This window comes from Zingiber officinale, chromosome 6A (assembly GCF_018446385.1).
Source record: "Zingiber officinale cultivar Zhangliang chromosome 6A, Zo_v1.1, whole genome shotgun sequence".
NCBI classification, from domain to species: domain Eukaryota; kingdom Viridiplantae; phylum Streptophyta; class Magnoliopsida; order Zingiberales; family Zingiberaceae; genus Zingiber; species Zingiber officinale.
In genome coordinates this window covers 29,724,711-29,748,645 of record NC_055997.1, presented here as the reverse complement: position 1 = coordinate 29,748,645, position 23,935 = coordinate 29,724,711, and positions in this window count along the sequence as shown.

Here is a 23,935-nt window from a genome sequence, read left to right as displayed (position 1 = left end):
TCTTGTGTTCCTAAGTTCTTGCACACTTAGACACCAAGATCAAATGCAACAATACCTAACTTAACCAGTTGATTACATCAAAACTTTATCGATGTACTTACAGAAACTAACCAGGAAGTCTATGTGGGTCAAGAGAACCTAACACATGGCAGTGAGACTCGATAGGTCTGGAGAACTCGATATCGAGAGGAAGCCCTGGCAAGTCGATCCGATATTAAGAAGGTAGGTTGAGGTAAGAAATTGGAGTGGAGCAACAGGGAGGTTATATCCCGTGAAGGGATAAAACCTAGGTCGCTGATCCAACTGATGAAATTAGGAGGTTTTCAAGTTGAGATCAAGACAAATCTTACTGTTTATTCTTACTCATCTATCATTATACTACTATGCTAACTTTGTATTGCAGGGATACTTTTTATACTATGGAGCTAACTCTATTTTGAAGAATTCGAAGGGATCAGTCGACTGAACATAGCTGATGTGGTAAGGTTCAGATCACGCAAAGAAAATTTTAAAGTTAGGTGGATTGGTTGACCAAACCCAAGGATCGGTAGACCAAATATAAATTGGTAAACATAGTGGAAGATTCGATTGATCTAGACAAAGTTGGAAAACACAAGGATCGATCAACCAATCAAGGTGATCAGTTGACCGAACATTAAATGACACGAAGATCATATCTCGGTGAAGAAGGAAAACTGGTTGATCAGTCGATCAATAGGGAAATTAGTCGACCAAAGTCTTTTTCGGTGGACCGAACGGTGCTTATAAAAGTACATCTCAAGCTCCAAGCCAGAATAACTTCTAAACAACTTTCTAATCTTCTTTCTCTCTGTTTGTGCTGCTACTGCTCTACGCTTCAACTCTATGTGCAAGCTACGACACCAAATAGCTATAACGATCTTCATCTTATATCTTAATGTTTGGTACATTTACTTTTAGCTTGCATAACTCCTTGTAAACTTCATAGTATGAATTACCTCTTCTTCAAAAATTTCAAAAGGAGGAAAATTTTAGTAGATTATCCAAAGGTACAATCAAGGATCATGGGACTTGGAGTAGGAGTCGACATAGGCTCTGAACCAAGTAACCAATTGTGTTTCTCGTGTTTTATTTTTGCTATCTTATTCTTTTGTTTACTCTGATTCACTTTTACGATAAAAGAAATGATTTGTAATGAGCAATATTCACCCCCTTCGCTATTCCAACCCTTCACAAAGACAACAAATAAAATCTGTTGTCTTTGAGCATTTTTGTTATAGTGAGTGTAGAAAACAACTAGACTTTGTCATCAAGTGTGTCAAGATTGTTGCACATGTTGTATTGTTATTGTAAGCATGCACTTAAGAAAGGAAGGAAATTGTTAATTTTTTTAGATCATGAGGTATTTCAAGATGATTATGAACTGAACTTGTACTTTGAGGACATAAGTCCTTTGTATCACTTGGAGTCCATTTCAAGAAATTTGGGGTTGTTTAAATATGGTAAGTCTTCGAATTACCTTAAACTTTATTTGTTCTTTTATTAATTTAGTATATAAGAAGCACATACTTTATTAGTTTAGTATTTAGTATTTAATATAGTTCTGATTTTCTTTTGTTTCAAATGGTAGGCATCTTTATAAAAAGTTAGTGAAAGAAAACAAGATTGATAAATTAAGATTTGTAAATCCTCATAGCATCTCAAACTTTCAAAATACCACATAGGACAAAATAGGTAAAACTGAACGGTTGAACCAGAGGGCGAGTTTTTTAGAAGATACGATGAGTGGTGCATCAGTTAATCAACTGATTTTGGTGCTAAGTTGTAACGGGTAATTAACATCCTTCATATCATTTTCAATTACTTTTTTTTAGTGAATTGTATGCACTAATTATGTGTTTGTGTGTAGTTTCTATTGGAATCTCATTGTCATTCAACCTCATAAGGAGATTGTTTACTTGTTGGATTCCCTAAGTCATCACATTTACGATGAGGATTGGAAATATGATGTGGAAATGTGAGTTTAGATATGCTTTCTATTATGCATTTAATTTAGTCATAAAACACTCATATATCTGTTGGTGCAATCAACCTCCAAGGTTTTAATGTACGACAAATATGTTTAAGTATGTTTAATTGAGCTTGATCATGGGAAGTCCTAGTTGTGGCTAGGCAAGGGTGGAAAGTCAACCAAGTGACTAGTCCTAACTGCGATTAGGCAAGGGAAGTCCTAGTTGCCGGCTAGACAAGGGAAATCTCGGTATATCGTGGAAGCTAGGTGGATTCGATAGGTCTGGAGGACCTACTCCTTGGGTAGCCAAATACTGAGGCAAGAGAAATCTCGGTATATCGTGGAAGCCAGGTGGATTCGATAGGTCTGGAGGACATGATCCCTGGGTAGCCGAATACTAAGTCCTGGTGAGTAAAGTTAGGTGGAGAAAACCCCAAGGGGTGGTAACCTTAGGTTCTGGTGAGTGAAGTCAAATGATGAAAATCCTAGAGGGAGATAACCTTAGGTAGCGAGAAGTCTTGGAGGGGTGAACTCCAAGCAAAGGTTGATCGGATGATTTCCGGTCGACCGCGTGTGGTCAATCGGACCAGTGGATCTCGATAAATATAAGTTTATGTTTACCATAGTATTCTGTATTACTATTATTGTTGTTGACTAATGTAGTATTGCAGGAAAAGTCTTAGTGGATTAGGTGATCAAACACTGAGTAGGCAAAGTCCAAATAGATCTGGAGGATCCATGTTTGACAGGTAGGTTGAGGTAAGCAATTGGAGGAGTGACAATGAGGTCGTGTTCCTGAAAGGAACAACCTAAGGTCGCTGATCCAACTGAAGAAACCGGGAATGTTTCCAAGTTGAGATCAAGACAGTTGAACTGTCTATTATTACTACTCATGCATTAGATATATTATTATTGTCCGAATATCTATTTTGCAGGATTATTGTCTAACACTATTTTGTAGGTTCGGCATGATCATCGGTCGATCGAACTAGATGATCGGTCGACCGAACAAGGCCAACTCAGAGCAAATATCAGTTCAGACCAAAACAAAACAGGGTTCAATCAAAGCTTGATCGGTCGACCAAACCAGAGGATCGGTCGATCGAACCCTAATGACTCATCACAGTTCAGATCGAGCAGAAACAAAGAAGGAAAGCCTGCTGATCGGTCGGCCGAACACATGGATAGGTCGATCGAACTATCATCACATTAAAGGCACAGTAAGTACGAATCTTTGCAAATCTCGACGAATAGGGAAGGATTTGTTCGGTTGATCGAAAAGAAGGATCGGTCGACCAAACCCTTAATGGTCATTAAATGTCGAAGATCGAATCAGCATCATATCTCAGCAAAGATGAAAGGGAGCTGATTCGGTCGACCGAACACACAGATCGATCGACCGAACATCAATGATTCTTATAAAAGAAAGATTGAGGTTCGAGGCTGTGCAATGCATTCTGGTGGGTTCGAAGTTCATCTCTGTGAAAGTTGCTCGTGTTACTGCTACTACAACTCGCAAGCAACTACTTCATTCAAGTGTCGACCGAGTTTCAACTTTAACATACTGTCGGTATACTTTTATTTTATTGCTTGCATTGTACTTAACTCAAGTAAGATAGTAGGTTGTTACTATCCTACTCATTTTCTTGTACGCACTGCTTCTTTTCGAGATTTTCAGAAAAAAGAGTTTCAGTGAATTGCCCAACGGTGCGATCAAGTATCGCGGGTATTGGAGTAGTAGTCGACCTAGGTTCCGAACCAAGTAACTAAACGAGTCATTTACTTTCCGTTGTGTATTCTGATTGTCTTTAAAATGTTAAAAAGAAAAGTTTTTAAAGGCATGATATTCACCCCCCTCCTCCTTCTCTTCTATCACACTCGTTCGATCCTACAATATCAGCTATGTTGAATGCATATATGAAGGGCGTTAAGATTGTTTAATTAGAATAAAGGAAGGAAAGGAAGAAAACATGTACAATGGGAACTAATCAAGGTATGTGTACTTCTATTTCAATCAATTATTTTAATGTATATATTGGTCATTAACAGTATGAATTTCCTTTAACGTAGGCTCCTAGGTAGATAGATGTGAAATAAGATTATTATTACGTGATGAGATTTATGAGATAAATTACTGAAGAAGTTATAACAATCAAGGAGGATACACTGTGATTGAAAATAATATTATATTTTTTATCTCAAAAGCTTATAAGTTATTTAGTTATCATTTTTTCTAATTAATTATATTTTATTCTTTAAGATCATATAAATTATGTGTGTTAATAATTTACAAAAGCGAAGTACTTTTAAGAAGAAATTGATGAAGTACGCTCTGAGGTAGTTCAATACATACAAGAACATATTTATAAATAAGTATATACATGAGTTCATCTTATTACATTTGAAAGTGATAATAAGCTATAAATTTATAATTTTTTTTCTTTGGAGAATGTAATTGAATTTGAAAATAATAATATTTATACTGAAATTGAATCAATTTTATTTTTATTTATGGGCTGGTTTAGCCTTCTTTTTTTTTATGCTAGATATAAACATATATATTGTGTATTGTGTTATCTGCTTTTGAGTGCATGTACATTTTTTTCTCTCTCATTTTTGTGGCCTTCAGTACAAATCTCGGGTATATCACGAGGAGATGGAGGATGATTGGCAGGCTTGAGTCTTGATTGAGCCCAACCTGCACTCTAGTTAGGTCTTGGATTTCTTGTCCTCTTACTTCCCCAGCTGGACACGATTGGCTCACCTCCTATTTTGCAAGGGAACTTAGATGAGATATAGGAAACTTTTTGGTATATTTTTCCTACCCTTGTCTTTTCGCTAGCGTTTTACCTTGAAGGTGTCTTACTATATGGAGACGCATCTCTTTGGTTATCTCTCCAGAAGTCCTTGTCTTTCTTGGGGACTCACCTGAGTTTTACAGGTTCAAAGGTCTAGGTCTAGTGGAAGCCTTTTTGTGTGTGTGTGTGTGTTTCATGGCCGAATTCGCTAATTTAAATGACTCGGTGAATAAATAAAAATAGTGTTTACTTTTATTCCTTGTTTGCATCTTGCTTGTCTTGCTATTGGGTCTTAACCTATTTATTCTCTCTGAATGGTCTGCCTCGTATGCACTTGGATCACGCCTTATATGCCTTCTATGTAGGAATTGCAGCCCGCTGTGAGGCAAATTTGGTTAGGTGTAAGGAAGGGATGAAAATGGAAGTAAAATGCTTTTTTGAGAAGATGCACAAGTGGAGAAATTTAATCGAACAATGTAAGCTATTTTAGAATTCATATGTGTGATTCTCTATCTCTTGTGGATAATATTTAGTTTTATAAACTTGGGTCATAAATTTATGGAATATGACTACATATTTTTTAGATTTAATTGTGATTTAATAGTTGGTAGATTATGAATCTATTGATGACACATTCATTGTAATTGATGCATGTATGTTCTTGATTAATGATATTTTGATGATATTTTTGATGATGCTTGGATTGATTTTATATAAGGTTTGATTGATATATAGTTAAAAGTGTGTTAGCCGAATATATTTTTAATTATTTAAACAATTTATCTTTTAAATATAAGACAATGATTTTGTAAATATATTATTTAAATAAAACAATGTTTTAAAATGCTGCAAAACATAATCAAAGATAATAATTTTAAACGGTTAGCAAACTATTATCTTCCAATTGAAAACAAAATAGTTTTATTTTTGTTGTCAAACTGTTGTCCATTCCATCTAAAGACATCGGTTTAAACATGTTGTGAAACTATTGTCTAAAACACTTAAAGACAACGGTTTAAAACTATTATTACTGTTGTCGATCATACTAAAAGACAACGGTGAAAAATCGTTGTCAAACCATTTTCATTGACAAAAAGCTAATGATTTTTAACTGTTGTCTTTGAGTGCTCCTTTTAACCACACATCTTTTAACAACTATTTTTTGGGCATACGATAACAGTGAAAAATCGTTGTTAATGAGAGTATTTCTTGTTGTGCATGTAGATAAGAGAAGTTGGAGACCTTCACTTAGATGGTGGTTCCAACAGAGGGGAAGTCGAGTCTACGCCCGACCTCCTAGTTCCCAGGCCTCCTGGCTCTAAGGATTCTTGGCCTCCTGGCTCCTTGGCTACCCTTGGCCTCCTATTTCCTGACTGTCCTGGCTTCTTGACTCCAACTCCTTAGCCTCCAAGCTCCCGGACCTCCTGGCTCCTAGGACTCCTAGCTCCCAGGCCGCTCAGCTCCCGAGCCTCCCGACTCCCATACCACCCGGCTCCTTGTCTTTCTGGCCTTATGATTCCGAGGGTAATTAGTGGACACCACATGATAAAAGAAGTTGGAGATTTTTACTGAGATGGTGGTTCCAATAGAGGGGAAGTCGAGTTGATGTCGGGCCTCCTGACTCCTAAGCCTCCTAGCTCCTTGGCCTCCCAGCTCCTAAGCCTCTCGGCTGTTAGACGTGGCACTTGAATAATGCACATGTTGAGAAGAGGAGGGGGTGCCCGTTCCTCTTCCTCCTTTAAATGCAATTGGAGCACATGTTATACGAAGAGGAAGAGGCTTGATCTTCTTTTATATATATGTATGTCCAAGTGATCAGAAGAGGGGTGCAAGAGGTGAAGAACATATCTTGGTTTGTCCATTAACATGGAGTGGGATGTGGTTGTAGGATCGAAAAGTGCTAGAGGGGGGGGGGGGGGGGGGAATAGCGTTTGTCACTAATTCATTTGTTAAGAAATAATCAAGTAAACACGCAGCGAAATAAACAAAAATCAAACACAAACACCAAGATTTTACTTGGTTCGAAGCCTGTGGTGACTCCTGTTGGTTAGTCCTAGGAAAACGTACCGGTTCTACTGTACAAAATTTTTTTGTACAAGTGTCGAACCTTTCCTTAAATAACCTATTGTATTCTTTAGAAGTTAAATTAGGAATCGCAGACGGAACTTAACATCATTGATTACAAATTTAACTTATTTGTTCTTAATGGTTTGGATTTGAATCGCAAGCGGAACTTAACACTATTGATTCAAACCTACCTAAGTTATTAATTCCATAAATATTAATTTCCAAAATTGACTTCCAGGACTGCATGGCGAGGCACATGACCTTCTTGGATATGAGAGCAACCAACACTGCCTAGGCAAAGCCTTTTAAGGAAAGCTAATATTTATTTCCTTAAATAACTCTAGGTTAACCAAAAAGAACAATCGAATCACAAATTCAAAAAAGAAGAAAATACAAACACGAAAAACTATATCTAATTGCCTCTTGTATTTAGAATTCTTACAAAGAAAATAACTAGTATGATGCGGAAGAAAATTACTAGTTATACCTTCTCTTTGTAAGCTAATGACTTCGAGATCTTTTGCCGTATTCCTCGCCTCGCCTTGGACGTCGTGTGGGCGACGATCCTCCAAGATGAACACCACCCAAAAGAGCTTCTCCTCGTAATATTCGGCCACCACCACCACAATAGAAAAGAGAGCAAAGGGAGAAGAGAGGGAGAGAGGGGCCGGCCACCAAGAGATCACCAAACAAAAGAATAAGAGTTGTTCTCTCATGAAGCCCCCTCACCCCTTATTTTATATTACTTGCCCAAGGCAAATAAGGAAAAACTTTTTACAAAAATAAAATCATCCAAGAGTTTTTCCTTTTTCCTTTTTATTTTTCCTTTTCTTTCCTCTTGATTGAATCAATCACCAAATCAATGGTTGTGATCAATCCTATTTGGTTTAGGATTGAGCTTTGGCCGATCCCTTGCTTGGGCACCAAGCAAGGTGGCCGTCCACCATATTTAGGAAAGAAAAAATAATTTTTTTATAAAATTTTACAAGAAGAAAAATCTCTTATAAAATTTTACAAGCTCTCTTTCCTAGAGTTAAAAAAGGAAAGTTTTAAAAATTAAAATCATGTTTTAAAATTTAAAACTTCTCTTATAAAATTTCCTTTTTTAACATGATGATAGAAAATTTTAATTTTAAAACTTATCTTCCTCCTTTTTTTCTTAAACCATGAGGATGGTTAAAAAAGGGAAGTTTTAAAATTTTAAAACTCTCTATTAAAACATGTGACCAAATTCAAATAAGGAATGTTTTTAAAATTAAAATCTCTCTTTTAAAATTTATAGTTTTCTACAAAGAGAAGATTTTAAAAATTCAAAAACAACCCTCCTTGTTTGAATATTGTGGTCGGCCCCTACTAGCTTGGTCACCAAGCAATAGGGCCGACCCTTTAAGAGGAGATGTGGCCGACCATTGCTTGGTCACCAAGCAATGGACCGGCCCCCTTCTTGGACACCAAGATGGACCTTTCTTTGGATGGACTTGAGGCTATAATGAGGCTACGACAGGGACCTAGAGGAGAAATTGGTTTTGGCCTTCCGATGAGCTTGAGTATCCCGTGTTCGCCCCGAACACACAACTCAAATTCATCGATAATAACTCATTCCACTAGAGAGTTATTATCGCACTACCACACCAATCCCAAATTACATTATGGGCTCCTTCTTATCATGAGTGTGTTAGTCTCCCTGTGTTTAAGATTATGAATGCCCACTAATTAAGTAAGTTACTGATAAGTCACTTAATTAATATCTAGCTCCAAGAGTAGTACCACTCAACTTCATTGTCATGTCAGACTAAGTCCACCTGCAGGGTTTAACATGGCAATCCTTATGAGCTCCTCTTAGGGACATTCTCAACCTAGATAACTAGGACACAGATTCCTTCTATAATCAACAACACATACTATAAGTAATATTATTTCCCAACTTATCGGGCATATTGATTTATTGAGTTAAACCTCACCCTTTGATAAGTCAAAGAAATAAACATTAAATATATGTGCTTGTTATTATATTCGGATTAAGAGCACACACTTCCATAATAACTAAGGTCTAGTTCTTTTACTAAGTCAGTATAAAAAGAACTTACCTAAATGGTCCTACTCAATACACTTAAAGTGTATCAGTGTAATTTATTAGTCAAGATAAACTAATATTTAATTACACTACGACTATTCTGATGGTTTGTTCATTTCCATCTTAGTCGTGTGCAACTGTTTATAATTTATAGAGAACTGACAACATGATCTTCTGAGTGTGATACCACACTCTATGTTATCTACTATATAAATTAATTGAACAATTACATTTAACAAATAAATGTAGATATTGACCAAAAATAATTCTTTTATTTCAAAATAAATGTTTACAAAAACTAGGCTTTTAATATACATCCAACAATCTCCCACTTGTACTAAAAGACTAAGCTGCCATATCTATTGCCATACATCTGATTCCCATCCCTTCCACATGCCGATCAAAAACTTTCGCCGGAAGGGCCTTAGTGAAAGGATCTGCCAGGTTATCTGCTGATGCGATCTTGGCGACGACAACTTCTCCTCTCTTGACGATGTCTCGTATCAGGTGGTACTTGTGCTCTATATGTTTACTTGCTTTATGGGCTCGTGGTTCCTTCGAGTTTGAAACTGCACCGCTATTATCACAATAAATTGTGATGATCTTGGGCAAACCAGGAATCACATCTAAGTGCATTAGAAAGTTCCTGAGCCATACAGCTTCTTTGGCTGCCTTAGAGGTTGCCACATACTCAGCTTCCATGGTTGAGTCCGAGACGCATTTATGCTTAACACTCCTCCATGCAATGACTCCACCTCCTAGAGTAAACACATAGCCTGACGTAGACTTACTATTGTCCCTATCTGATTGGAAGTCCGAATCCATGTAACCCACAGGGAGCAAATCATCTGCTTGATAGACTAGCATATAATCTCTAGTCCTTCTCAGGTACTTTAATATATGCTTCACAGTAGTCCAATGTCCTTGTCCAGGGTTACTCTGATATCTGCTAACCATGCTGTTGGGTTTTTCGGGCCGCGAAAACCGCTTTTCGCGTCGCGGAAACCCCGAATCACCCAAAGCCGTAGGATTCGTACAAGGAAAAATTTCGAAAACACGAGTACGAGTTATAAATTACGATCTACAGTAGATCTACAAAGGAAAACACTTTATACCTTTGATGCGTGCCCTTTCGCGTTCCCGCTCGTCTAACGGTACGCCGGATCTCGAGAGTGTCAACGTAGACACTCCTCTAATGATATCCACACGAACAAGTAGTGTCTCTCACACTCAAAGGATGGAGAAGAGAGCCCCAAGTGTGCTAGCACTTTCTAGAGCTCTCGAATGGGATTGGAAAGGAAGAAAAGAAGAAGATACAAAAGAAATCTTATACACTCACTAGTAATATCCTTCCTTTGTGACCTTCACTCTTCCTTTGCTCTTGGAATTCACTCAACCACCTTCTCCTCTCTTGGAAGTTCACGGCAACAGCAGCAAGGAGGAGGAAGAAAGCTAGGAAGAAGATGAGACAATAACCACACATTAATTGCAACAAAACAAAACCTCCTTTGCATTAGTGTGGCCGGCCACAACATTGTAACCCCCCCATTAATGTGGCCGGCCACATTAAAGCCAAGGGGAAAGTGTAACCCCCATGAGGTGGCATGTCTCATGAGGTGGAGATGATGTGGCAAGGATGAGTCATCCTTATGATGTGGCAATACATCAAGTCAAACATGATGTTTCAATTTCTACTTGGTCAAGTCAAACTTGACCAATTGTCTTCCTTGTTGAGTTAAATCCAACCTTTGACTCAAGTCAATTTTAATTTAATGAATCTCAATTCATTAATATAAATTGACTCAATGAATCAAATCTAAATTAGACTCATTCAACAATTGAATCTAATTGAGTCTAACTCAATAAGTCTAATTTGAATCCAATTGGTTCATCATATGAACCCAATCCAATTGGTTCATCATATGAACCTAATCTCCATCCACTTGTTCTTTGTGTGTGACCCAATAGGTTCTTGTAACGTTGGCAATGTTTCTAAACTCCTTTAGAAACATAAGCAATGAGCGGCATCTAGCAATACATCATTGCTACCCAAGTTACAAGAAATGTTGAGATCCAACATCACCTTGTGACTATTAATTGTGACTCCTCACAATATATGACAAATGTCCTTCTATCCTAGACATCTAGATTGATCAATGTGAGTCATAAACCGTGTCATCCTCTGACCAATCTAAATCTTGAACTCCAAGTAGACTCACTCAATCAAATGAGCTCAATATCTCATATTGACTCATTTGGGTATGACCATACACTTCGTGGTCTTACTCTATCAAGAATATCGATGTCACTCCCGTCATATAGGAGGGATAGATCCCATCTACATCACTCACATCCCTCTGCATAATTCGTTACATACCCAGTAATCGCCTTTATAGTCCACCCAGTTACGGGTGACGTTTGACGAAACCAAAGTACATAACTCCTTATGTAGGGATCCATGGTGACTTCAGGTCTAAGGACTAATAGTCATACTAATAGCCACATGAGAAAGTATATGACACTCATATAATGATCCATGATACTTTCTCATGGCGGGTCATTCAGTATACATTCTCTAATGCATACCCATGTGTCAGCTTGATATCTCTATATCCATGACTTGTGAGATCAAGTCATCGAGCTGACCTACATGCTAGTCTTATTGTATTAACATTGTCCCTGAATGTTAATACTCGACTAGGAATGATTTAGAGTAGTGTTCCCTATATCATCTCACTATCGATTCAACTAATCGATTGATATAGGTATGAACCTTCTACTCAAGGACGCTATTATACTTAGTCTATTTGGCACTAATACAAATAAGTATAATAACCAAACAAATGCCTTTATTAATATACAAGAATATGATACAATGAGTCCATACAATCATCAAATGATTGGCTCTAACTAACACATGCCCACGGCAAAACAGATATCAGGTCTCGTACACAACATTGCATACATAAGGCTTCCTATAGCCGAGGCATAAGGAATTGCCTTCATGTCCTTTATCTCCTTTGATGTCTTCGGAGACATCTCTTTAGATAAGGCTACTCCATGCCTAAAAGGTAAGAAACCTTTCTTGGAGTTTTGCATGCTAAAACGAGCAAGGATTATATCTATATATAAAGCTTGGGATATGCACAACATTCTTTTCTTGCGATCCCTTATAACTTTGATCCCAAGAATGTGTGCACATTCTCCTAAGTCCTTCATATCAAATTGTTTGGAAAACTATACCCTTACGTCTGATAATACCTTGACATTGTTTCCAATTAACAAAATATCATCTACATATAGTACAAGAAATACCACCATGTTTCCGTTACACTTCTTGTATACACAAGACTCATCTGGACATTGAATAAATCCATATGATTGAATTACTTCATTAAACCGGATGTTCCAAGATCTTGAAGTTTGCTTCAGTCCATAAATGGACCGATTGAGCTTGCACACTAGATGCTCTTTGCCCTTTTCAATGAACCCTTCTGGTTGCTTCATACGGATGTTTTCTTCAAGACTTCCATTAAGGAAAGCTGTCTTGACATTCATTTACCAAATCTCATAATCCATATGAGCGGCAATGGATAAGAGTATTCGGATAGACTTAAACATGACTGCCGGTGAAAAAGTCTCCTCATAATCGATTCCCTCTTTTTGAGTATATCCTTTCGTAACAAGCCTTACTTTGAAGGTTTCTACCTTCCTATCTATCCCTCTTTTCCTTTTGTAGATCTACTTGCATCCAATAGCTTTTACACGATCAGGTGGTTCTACAAGCTCCCAGACCTTATTAGAATACATAGATTCTATTTCGGAATTCATTGCCTTTTGCCAAGATACTGCATCTATATCTTGGAGTGCTTCATCATATGTTCGGGGATCATGTTCATGTTTACCTGGGATCAAGTCCGAAGACTCTCCCAAAAACATGAATCTCTCAGGTTGCCTCACAACCCTCCCACTACGACGAGGCACTGTCACTGGCTGTGTATCATGTGTGACTCGTGTTGTAGTTTCTTGTGGTACTTCATCTTATACTATTGGTACTAAAGTAGACGTGTCCTCTCTAATTTCTTCTAGAATTATTTCACTTATGGGCTTATGGTTCATTACATAATCTTCTTCTAAAAATCGAGCATTGGTGCTAACAATGATCTTCTGATTTTTAGGATTATAAAACAAACCACCTTTCGTTCCCTTAGGATATCCCACAAACAGACAAACTTCTATACATGATTCCAACTTGTCAGTATCTCCCTTCAGCACATGTGCTAGACTACCCCATATCCGGATATGAGTCAGACTAGGCTTACACCCATTCCATAATTCCATGGGAGTAGAAGGAACTATTTTAGAAGGTACCATATTCAGAATGTACACTATTGTTTCTAAAGCATATCCCCAAAACGAATTTGGTAATTCTAAATAACTCATCATTGATCTAACCATTTCCATAAGAGTCCTATTCCTTCGTTCTGCCATACCATTTTGCCGGGGTGTACCAGGTGCAGACAATTGAGATTGAATCCCGACTTTTGATAAGTAATTCCTAAACTCTCCAAAGAGGTATTCGCCACCACGGTCAGACCGTAGTGTCTTGATACTTTTACTAAGACGTTTCTCCACATCAGCCCTATATTCTTTGAACTTGTCAAAGCATTCAGATTTGCGGTGCATCAGGTAAATGTATCTGTATCTTGAATAATCATCTATAAAGGAGACGAAGTATTCATAACCACCTCTTGCCTGGATAGACATAGGACCACACAAATCAGAATGAACCAGTTCTAACGCATCTTTGGCTCTATACCCCTTGGCCTTAAAAGGTCTCTTGGTCATTTTACCTTCCAAGCAAGATTCACATGTTGGAAAGTTTTCCAACTCTAATGAACCTAAGAGTCCAACGACTACAAGCCTTTGAATCCTACTTAAGTTAATATGTCTAAGCCTTAGATGCCAAAGATACGTTTGGTTCATTTCTGAAGGTTTTTTCTCTTATTAGAGTTAGAAGATGTGTTATTAATTTCCATATTTTGCTTTGTGGGAGAAATTGGATTTAAAGTGTATAAATTGCCAACTAATGCACCAGAACAGATAATCACCTTATTTCTCTTTATAACGACATTGTTACTAAAGGAAACTGAATATCCATCCAAATACAGTTTAGAAACTGAAATTAAATTCTTTTTAAAACTGGGTACATAAAGACAATTTCTTAAAATCAAATTTCTATTCCTATCAAATGATAAGTAGACGTCTCCCACTGCAACAGCCGCCACCTTAGTAGCATTGCCCATGTAGACAGTTATCTCTCCATCAAATAGTTGTCGGGTTTCCTGGAACCCCTGCAAAGAATTACAGACATGATCAGTGGCTCCCGTATCTACACACCAGGTGTGGGTAGATAACACCGCTAAACATATTTCAGCTACTAGAGTATGAGATATACCTTTATTGTTCTTGTTCCTACGAGGACAGTCCGCTTTCCAATGTCCAGACTGCTTGCAGATCAAGCACTTGCCCTTCAGCTTCTTCATTCCAGCTTTCTGTCTTGTACTCTGAGGTTTATTCAAATTCCTTGCTGAAAAGACCTGTTTCTTCTTCTTCTTGCCTTTCGACTTAGAAGTAGAACCATTTTCAGCATAGTGAATCTGAGAACTATGATGAAATATTCCTTCTGTTGTCTGTAGTTCTGTCTGAAGTTCCGCCAACGTATACTCTCTTTTGTTCATGTTATAGTTCAGGCGGAACTGCTCAAAACTTCTGGGTAGCGTTTGGAGAATTATATCGACCTGGGTTTTCCCATCGATTTCTCCTCCAAGGACTTGTATTTCATTCAGATAAGCCATCATTTTGAGGATATGATCCCTTACGGGTGTCCCCTCAGACATGGTGGCTGTCATTAGCTTTCTCATTGCCTCTTGCCTAGCAGTCCGACTCTGGTGCCCAAAGAGTTCTTTGAGATTGTTCATTATATCATAAGCTGTTGGTAAATCTTGATGCTGATGTTGCAATACATTTGACATTGATACCAAAATGTAACACCGCGCCATCTCATCAGCTTTTACCCATTTCTTATGATACTCAATCTCCTCTGGGGTAGAGTCACCATCAGGTGCATCAGGGCAAGCCTAAGTCAGTACAAACTTATAGCTTTCAGCAGTAAGAATAATGTCCAGTTTCTTTTCCAATCAATATAGTTGAGACCAGTAAGTTTGTCCTCTTTCAGTATAATGGCCAGTGGGCACTACAACAAAAACCCTTATAGACATCGGTTTTCCACTGCTGTCTATTACATTTTCGACCGATGTCTATGAATGCGATGTAAAAGGTCTGCCATTTTAGACATCGGGTTAAAACCAATGTAGTATCACTTAATGACATCGGGTGTAAAACCGATGTAATATTATATGTTAATAACACCAGTTTTGGCAGCGGTATACGACCGATGTAATATTAGTTAATGACATCGGTTTTGCAGAGATGGACAACCGATGTAATATCAGTATTGTTTAACGACACAAATTCAATTTCCGAAACAGTGAAAAATCGACAATATCCAAGAAAATACACAAATATTCACAAATTACACAAATATTCTTCTTCCAACAGTATCCATAAAATACATAAATATTCACAAATTACATAAATATTCTTCTTACAACAGTATCCACAAATATTCTTTTTACAACATCAAAAGCTAATAGACTCCAAATATCATAAGCTTTTGCTATCATTATGAAACCTGGAAGCATGAATAACTTTTGCAGTGAGAACTACCTCATCCTTCTCACCAGCCAACACTTTAGCCAATGCATTTACTTCATCAACTTTTGGAGATACAAAAGCAAGCCCTTGATCTCAGTATCCAGTTTAATTTGTCTCGTTGACAAGATCGACAGCCGTGTACACGAAGTTGAGACAACAAGCTTATCTACATACAAACATTAAATAATATCAGCTGCATTTTAAAGAAAAACAAGAATTAGAAAGAAAGAAAAGGCTTTACACCAATATATACGACCTTTTCCAACAATGGCCTCGAGACTCACAAGTGTGCTGAGAGAGGATGCAAAATCATTTGCCCGAATGTTCCTTCCATCAACAACTCCGACAACAAGATATTTGCCAACGGGGAAGCTACTAGATTACAAAGTGGAACAAACAATCATAAACTCCAAGATATTTGTCATGAGAAATTTAATTTTACCAAGTGAATCTCTCAGAACTTGTGTAAGCTTGCTGTTCCTGTGCGATGTGAAAGAATCAATCTCAATCTCAATCTTAAAAGTCTGTTCAAGTCTGAATTAAGGGAAAGATTGACATAGATATATAATTAACATGCCTGTATGGCACATGACTCTTCTTCTGTTGCAGTGCGCTGATAACATCTCCAAGGGCTGACAAGGAAAGATTAATGGCCTTTCCTTCTTCTAATCTTCTGCCCGTTGCTTGTGTCTTCAAAAGCCTCTCACTTCCACCCAAATCAATCATCCAAATCTTATTCACCCCTTGTCGCCTCTCCGGTGCACCAGCACAGGTTATTGATATGCAGATAAGACTGTCCTGCGCACAAATTGAAATCAAGTTTTTGCTCCAATCCTACTTGCAGCCATAAGTTAAATAACAATGCATAGAATAATTACCAGTGAGATCTACTTGAGTTTAAATTGGATTTGGTAGCACCCGTCGACCGTGACCTTTTCCCAAGATTGTACAGTGTTTTAACTTGCTCAAAGTTGTGAACCTCAACAGACACTAGATTCTCTATCTCCACACCTCCAATTGAGTTCATTTGTATCAAAAGGCTGTAGACAATAGTCACTCACACAATTTGAAATGCATATAGATAGATAGATATATTTGGGATGTCAGTGTTCCTACGCCGGTGGTTTTCTTTGTTTGGAGCTTCGCGGAACAAGTAGATCTCTCAGGCTACCCATGTAGATCTCTAGCATGCTGACTATATAGTTATATAGGTAAAAAATTCTTTTATCAATATATATATATATATATATATATATATATATATATATATATACAAGATTGTCATGATCCTTCAAGAGCCTAAAATGTTTAAATTTAGGTTAATAATAATACTACATGCATGTGCATAACCATCTCTTTTTTATTTACAGGAGAAGGCACTACAGGAGCAAAACAAGAATTTGGAGAAGCAAGTGAGTTTGTGACCCTTTTTGCCCAAGTGAATGCAATTCATCTACTTCGTAAACAACATTAATAGATTATGAACACCATGGAGATTAAATCTTATTTAATTTAAATAAGATCCTAGAGAAGCAGAAGGCCAAGGCTCTCACCCAGCAGCCACACTGGGAACAAGCCCAAACAAGTTCCTCCTCTCCACCCTTTTTGTTGGCTTATGCTGACCATACCTTGAATATTGGGTATGCATCTTCAACTATATGAACTTTACATTGTTATTATTTACAATACTCATGGAATTAAAATAGGAAGATATACTGTGTCGGACCATGATCATTTTCATAATTTTGTTTGAGGAGGCAGGTGCTACCAAGGAAGGGCAACCATAGGAGGGGAGGTAGAAGCTGCAGAGGTCCAGGCTCGGATCAATGGCAGCATATTGCCTCCCTGGATGCTCAACCATTTGAATGGTTAGCTCCAAATCATTAATTCAATCAATAGGTTTTGAAAATAAAAAATAAAAACTTCTACAGTACATTTAAGCAATCTCGAAATAGGAAGGCAAAAAAAAAAGTAAGACATATTCAATGACTTACCCATGGAGGTAGCTGACCATAAGTAAATATTGGATTAGCAATAGCCATCTGACCAAGAGTCCTAAGCATAACTGGGATGTTTTAACCCTGCGACAGAGAGTTGTTTCCTACTTTCCTCTTTCAACAACAATTAACTTAGTATGACAAACAAAATTTACACTTCATCATTATACCAATAAATAAACTATGAGTCATTCATGAATCATCACCTAAACCCTAAACCGTATTAGGAACTATTTAGATGGATTCAGAAATTCACAAAATCATAATTAACTTGGTCATGAATCGATTTAATAAGAAGGTCAAAAGAAAATACTCACTTAATGATCAAAGCCTTTAAGTTGTATATGTAGCGCGTCTAAGAAGCCCAACACACAAATCCTGTAGAAACAACAACAAAAAGAGGTAAATTTATAAACCAGAAAACATGACATATTAGTGAAAAGAATTAGCATAGATATAAAAGAAACTTGATAGTTCAAGGAATACATAAAACCAACTTTGCAACAGGAAATAACAACTCCTCAATCTAGCAAACAAAAATGATAAAAATCAATTCAGGATAGTGTTTGAGGAAATTCATCAAACACATTGCATGCATCAATTAATTAATACTTGCAATCAAGAGATCAAGAAGATGAAACTGTCGAAGATGAGGAAGGACTTTAGTAGTGACGATGGATAAAATGAGGCACACATCACATAGTGGTTGTGCCCTGTCAATAAAGAAATGCTGATGGTGTTGAGGGAATTTGATGTCCAATTGCATGTTACACAGCTCAAGACACATGGCATATTGTTGGCAAGCAAGGATTCTCTACGTATAAGTTTGAAATTCCAGTTTTTAATAAGCTATGAGAATATTATATCATCTGCGTTAATGGCAGGCACCATCATTGTTTACTGTGTTGAAATTAATGTCTGCCTTTGAAGAAACTTCTTCACCTGCTTCAAGCAACCAATTCTTTGTTCAGTCTGCTAAACCACAGCATTTGCAAGGAGACTCTGCTCGAGTTTGGATGAGACAGTTCCTAAATGGTCGACTATTGCCACAACTGCTTCACATATGTAGCTCTTTGCCCCCTCCAAAATCCTAATTTTACACTAATGCAGATCAACCTCCCGAAATTGTTTGTTGATGCAGGGAAAAGAAAAGAAAAGAAAGGAAGAAGAAATTAACAGCTCACATCTTCTTCTGCTGGGCTGAGGAAAATGCACGCTCATAATGTTCTGCCACATGGTGAAGCTGAGACCGCATGTCTTTCAGCTCCTGCAACGAGAAATTAGTAGCAGAAACAATTAATTTAGCAGGAAAAAAAAATAGAGATGTTGTAAGACCAGCAAAGCGTTGTGGAAGCCCTCCTCCTCTCTCCCATTCTCTTCATACTGTGTGGATGGAGATTTAGGCAATGGCATTATGGAGCTGGCTGTTGCTCAGGAGTGCTCCACGTCTTTGCCTTCCTCCATAGATGTGCACAGAGGTGGAAGAAGAGTGGCTGCGTGGGGAACTGAGGATTGAGTGCTTTGAGAGTCGAGGGAGGCACGAGATGGAGGACGAGAAGAAGACAAAAATTGTAGAATCCCGTGAGTACTCCGCTCTTCCTGGCAGCGGAGTGACCGAAGTCAACCACACGTTGACTACTCTTCTTGCAGTAGGCGATCGCCCCTTGGATCGAGGTCTTCGCATCATAGCTCGCGCTGCTGCTCTACCTCAGCATGGACTTACCGCCGCTGAACTCGTTGGAGAAGGACGATGACTTGGAAGAAGCGGCGGAGGACTTGCTCCAGCTCTCGTCTTCCGCCATGTTTGGATTTTGATGGTGTCTCGAGGTTTTGGGCCTTCCAATTTGTCATTTGTGGTCGAGATCTTTGGAACAGGGATTTGAAATAAGATCTGGAAGCTTTGACTTTGAGGCTGAGAGTGGCCTCCTTGAGCTTCTTGGCCCATGATTTCTTGGGGTTGAGCTCGGCGAAGCTGTCCTGGAAGTAGTCTTCTTCCTCGGGATTGAGCTCACCGCCACTGTGAAGGCTGGCAAGGACCCAAGGATGTTTGCTGTGGAAGCTCACACTCTTCACCCGGTTGCTCTTCGTCTCAAATTTGGTCAGCATATCTGCCAGATCAAAAACATAGCAGACAAACGCAAATCAAAATGGAGGAAGAGGGGGTGCACACTGGAAAACAGATCTAGGGCTCGAATCCGAAGCCGGATCTATAGAAGCTTCTTCTGACCAAGAATTTAAGAACTGGATCTTGAGACTAGATCGCTGCTGACGGGGATCTGGAGGGGAGATGACAAAATTGAAGGGGTAGCCCGATGACCGAAGACGGACACAAAGACGGAGAGAGGAAGCAAGGACGTCGTGTGTTGATCCTAATCGGGAGAGGAAGGGGCGTCGATCTAGGAAGGGGAAGAGGGAGATGATGTTGAGAGAGATGGTCGGAGGTTTAGGTTTAGGTTTATGCTGAGAGAGATGGTCGGAGGAAGGGGCGAGATATAGATTTAGGGTTGGAGGGAACTTCACGGTGTTGCAAATTTTGGCTGGTGGGAATATTAAAATATTTTATTTTGGTTCATTAACACCGGGTTTTAAAAACCGTTGTTAAAATCGATGTCTATTAAGGAAAAAAAAGGTGCTCATAGACATCGCCTAAAAAATCGATGTCTATGAGCGAAAATCTGCACTCATAGACACCGGTTTTTGGAAAAACCGGTGTAAAATACTCAAAGACATCGATTTTTTGCTTAAAACTGTTGTTGTTCCACCGATGTCTATGAGGATTTTTGTTGTAGTGGGGTTGAAAGTCATCCTAAGAATCACAAAAATAAACTTTGGTCAAGACTCTAAATTTAGAATAATATTGATTCCTCAAACAATACTATTTTAAATTAACTAACACCTCAAATCACCGTGAATATTACATGTCACGTTAGTGTGGACGTATACAAATTCAACATTTGTAAGAGGAGGGTGTGACCCATTAATTTTATTATCTTGTCATCCTAACTTTATGAGAAATAAAATTAATAGTTGGTTTCACTTTGGTCACACAAAACAATAGCAGTGACTCCGTTGGGGAGGATACTATTGAATGCATCTAAGTGTATACCATTACTTGATACTAAGTCCATTAAATATGATTGTGCCCCTTCAGTTGGAGAAGAACACACGCTCCTAAATAATTTCCTATAACCATCCATAAAAGGAAGTTTGATCTAGTGATCTGCAACAAACCCATCCGTTGTGGAGGGAGGCACTCAGAGCCAACACGCAAGCTTGTTGCATCACTTACAAACCAGTAATGGAGACAATGGGATTTATTAAAATCCCTCTCCCACTTAGTTATTTAAAACTGAGGATTTTAACCTATGCTAGCATACATCACATGCACATAAACATCACAGTAAATAAAAGCAATAAATATGGAAATTATTTACCAACTATTATGACCTTTTTTTGTTACTGTCCTCCATGTGCTCCAACCCTAGCTGCAGCCATCTTTAGCCACTGCCATCGGGTCGAGTCGTCGCATCCATCTTGCTTCTTATTCTGCTGCGCCTCTGGTGCTCCAAAATTACCACGCCTCGCAAGAATCCGATCCGCAACAAAAATAGAATTTTACATATATTGATCCTATATTCCATGAGGGAATGTACATGTATTCTAGATCGAACAAAAATTAAAATTCTAAAAAATAATACAGCTCCTGCTGTATTCGATACATACAATCATGCACACAAAATAATGCCCTTGACATGTCCAAGGGTCCAATCACACACAATATCTAAATGCCATAATAGTTGGAGCCTGCATTCAAAGAGTTAGCACATCCTACTATTATCCTGCCTAAATTATGTATGACATGTGCATAACCTATTTGAATTCTAAACACACAGAGGCAAACCCTAGCTCTGATACCAATTGTTGGTTAGTCATAGGAAAACGTACCAGTTCCACTGTATAAAATTTTTTTGTACAAGTGTCGAACTTTTCCTTAAATAACCTATTGTGTTCTTTAGAAGTTAAATTAGGAATCGTAGACGGAACTTAACATCATTGATTCCAAATTTAACTTATCTGTTCTTAATGGTTTAGATTTGAATCGCAAGTGGAACTTAACACTATTGATTCAAACTTACCTAAGTTATTAATTCTATAAATATTAATTTCCAAAATTGGCTTCCAGGACTGCATGGCGAGGCACATGACCTTCTTTGATATGGGAGCAACCACCACCGCCTAAGCAAAGCCTTTTAAGGAAAGCTAATATTTATTTCCTTAAATAATTCTAGGTTAATCAAAAAGAACAATCGAATCACAAATTCGAAAAAGAAGAAAACACAAACTCGAAAAACTAGATCTAATTGCCTCTTGTATTTAGAATTCTTACAAAGAAAATAACTAGTATGATGCGGAAGAAAATTACTAGTTATACCTTCTCTTTCTAAGCTAATGACCTCGAGATCTTCTGCCGTATTCCTCGCCTCGCCTTGGACGTCGTGTGGGCGATGATCCTCCAAGATGAACACCACCCAAATGAGCTTCTCCTCCTTGTAATATTCGGCCACCACCACCACAATAGAAAAGAGAGCAAAGGGAGAAGAGAGGGAGAGAGGGGCAGGCCACCAAGAGATCACCAAGCAAAAGAATAAGAGTTGTTCTCTCATGAAGCCCCCTCACCCCTACTTTTATTTTACTTGCCCAAGGCAAATAAGGAAAAACTTTTTACAAAAATAAAATCATCTAAGAATTTTTCCTTTTCTCTTTTTATTTTTCCTTTTCTTTCCTCTTGATTGAATCAATCACCAAATCAATAGTTGTGATCAATCCTATTTGATTTAGGCTTGAGCTTTGGCCGACCCCTTGCTTGGGCACCAAGCAATGTGGGCCGTCCACCATATTTAGGAAAGAAAAAATAATTTTTTTATAAAATTTTACAAGAAGAAAGATCTCTTATAAAATTTTACAAGCTCTCTTTCCTAGAGTTAAAAAAGGAAAGTTTTAAAAATTAAAACCATGTTTTAAAATTTAAAACTTCTTTTATAAAATTTTCTTTTTTAACATGATGATAGAAAATTTTAATTTTAAAACTTATCTTCCTCCTTTTTTCTTAAACCATGAGGATGGTTAAAAAAGGAAAGTTTTAAAACTTTTAAAACTCTCTATTAAAACATGTAGCTAAATTCAAATAAGGAAAGTTTTTAAAATTAAAATCTCTCTTTTAAAACTTATAGTTTTCTACAAAGAAAAGATTTTAAAAATTCAAAAACAATCCTCCTTGTTTGAATTTTGTGGCCGGCCCCTACTAGCTTGGTCACCAAGCAATAGGGCCGGCCCTTTAAGAGGAGATGTGGCCGGCCATTGCTTAGTCACTAAGCAATGGACCAGCCCCCTTCTTGGACACCAAGATGGGCCTTTCTTTGGATGGACTTGATGCTATAATGAGGCTACGACAGGGACATAGAGGAGAAATTGGTTTTAGCCTTCCGATGAGCTTGAGTATCCCATGTTCGCCCCGAACACACAACTCAACTTCATCGATAATAACTCATTCCACTAGGGAGTTATTATCGCACTACCGCACCAATCCCAAATAATATTATGAGCTCCTTCTTATCATGAGTGTGTTAGTCTCTCTGTGTTTAAGATTACGAATGCCCACTAATTAAGTAAGTTACTGACAACTCACTTAATTAATATCTAGCTCCAAGAGTAGTACCACTCAACTTCATTGTCATGTTGGACTAAGTCCACCTGCAGGGTTTAACATGGCAATCCTTATGAGCTCCTCTTAGGGACATTCTCAACTTAGATAACTAGGACACAGATTCCTTCTATAATCAACAACACACATTATAAGTAATATCATTTCCCAACTTATCGGGCATATTGATTTATCGAGCTAAACCTCACCCTTTGATAAGTTAAAGAAATAAATATTAAATATATGTGCTTGTTATTATATTAGGATTAAGAGCACACACTTCCATAATAACTAAGGTCTAGTTCTTTTACTAAGTCAGTACAAAAAGAACTTACCTAAATGGTCCTACTCAATACACTTAAAGTGTATCAGTGTAATTTATTAGTGAAGATAAACTAATACTTAATTACACTACGACTATTCTGATGGTTTGTTCCTTTCCATCTTAGTCGTGAGCAATTGTTTATAATTTATAGAGAACCGACAACATGATCTTCTGAGTGTGACACCACACTTCATGTTATCTATTAT